Genomic DNA, 1,873 nt, shown 5'->3' with positions numbered 1-1,873 from the left:
ATAAATAAAATGTTGATTATTTTCTCAGCAATTTAATAAAAACCTCAAGGAAAAGAAATCAACTTTTTTGAGTGCTGATATTATGGTTTAAACTCAGGACCTTACCTTGTTACTTAGGCTTTTTCCCTCAAGGGTGGTGCTCTGTATTTGAACAACAGCTCCCTTTCCAACTTTACTTGTGGGATTATATAGAGATAAGAATCTCATGGAATAAAAATCATTTGTGTCCCTATCTTGGGGTTCATTTCACATAACATCTTCTTATATGGTCATATGGTACCATGTACTAGTTACTTCACGTAAGATTAACCATGGGACCTATGGTTATATGAGCCTGGCTTATTTCACTTAATACAATTGTTTCTGTGTCTTTCCATTTCCTAGCAAATAGGGCGATGTCATTCTCTCTGATTGGAGGCATAGAATTCCATTGTGTGTGTGTGTGTGTGTGTGTGTGTGTGTATCACATTTTCTTGCTACATTCATATACTGAGGGGCATCTGGGTTGGTTCCATATCTTAGCTATGGTAAATAATGCTGCAATAAACATAGTTGTGCCGATAGCTTAGTATGGTCTTGTTTGTGAACATTTGGGCAAATGCCAAAAATTGGATTGCTGGATCATATGGGAGCTCTAAATGGAGTCTTGGAAAAAATTATATCAAGTAGAGTAAGCCAAACCCAAAGAAACATAGTTCCTATGGTTTCCTTTATTTGCAATAACTATTATATGTCTCAGACAAGCATAAAAGTCCAAAAGCTATGTATATAAGACCAGATAAGATGTTGTTAAGCGAAATGAACCCCAAGATAGGGTTTGTAATCTACCATGTGTTCTTTTTCTTTTTATGTTCCTCCCCCATGGTGTAACCCCTGTTTTCACTGTATTTAATGTCGTTGCCCTGCATCTTGTATACACCATTCTCTAGCTTGGGGAGGGGAAGGGAAAAACAAAAGAGTTAAATAGTGATACAGGCTGACACATTGTAACAATGAGATGCACAAGACTCTATGTTGAAAAAGGATCTTTACAATATACGCAGGGAAGAGGGAAAGGGAGGAGAGGGGAGTGTAGTTGTAGAGGTGGGAGGGGAGGGTTAGGGCAAAAAGTTCAAGACCTCAAATAAATAAAATGGACTAGAAGTATGACAAAAGTATTTGAGCTGCTTGGTGCTATACAGACAAAGTCCTGTCTAGTAAGCAGAGAACTCCTGAATAGAATCCTAGTAATATTCCTTTCTTCCACCAAAAAGCCTAAATAATTTTGTCCTATTTGAACATCTAATTTCAAGGCCACTGACAAATCAAGATGGTGATATTTTCTTAAAAATTAGGTATTCAAAAGAGACAAAACTCTTTATGTTTTGAAAAAATTGAAAAGGAAGGAAAATGCATGTGATTTTTGTTAGCTCCATAATTTTTGAAAACATAAAATGTACTCAAGTATTTAATATATATCCATATGTGTGCATATATCCATGTATGTATAAATGTGTGTATGTATATAATCATATATATACATACATATATATATGTATGGTTCATCTCTTTTCTGTGTAGCAAATGGTACAAATGAATCTGTACAATCACTACTCAAAGGGATGAATAGACAAAGAGAATGAGCAGAGAACTCATACTCAGGAATCTATGGTTATCCCATAACCCTGAAAATCTTTTACATCAGTCTGCATGTGTCAGTTAGTGCAGTACAGGGACAATACGATGGCAATGAGATACCAGGCAGATGACATCAGAAATGACAGATACAAATGGTACAATATTCTTTTTGATGCGTAAGTAGAATTTCCAGTGTGTGTGTGTGTGTGTGTGTGTGTGTGTGTGTGTGTGTGTGTGTGTGTGCCAGTCCTGGGGT

Source organism: Dipodomys spectabilis, unplaced genomic scaffold, assembly GCF_019054845.1.
Source record: "Dipodomys spectabilis isolate Male_0828 unplaced genomic scaffold, ASM1905484v1 ptg000064l, whole genome shotgun sequence".
NCBI classification, from domain to species: Eukaryota; Metazoa; Chordata; class Mammalia; order Rodentia; family Heteromyidae; genus Dipodomys; species Dipodomys spectabilis.
The sequence above is the reverse complement of the archived record's forward strand: the minus strand, read 5'-3'. Positions refer to the sequence as shown.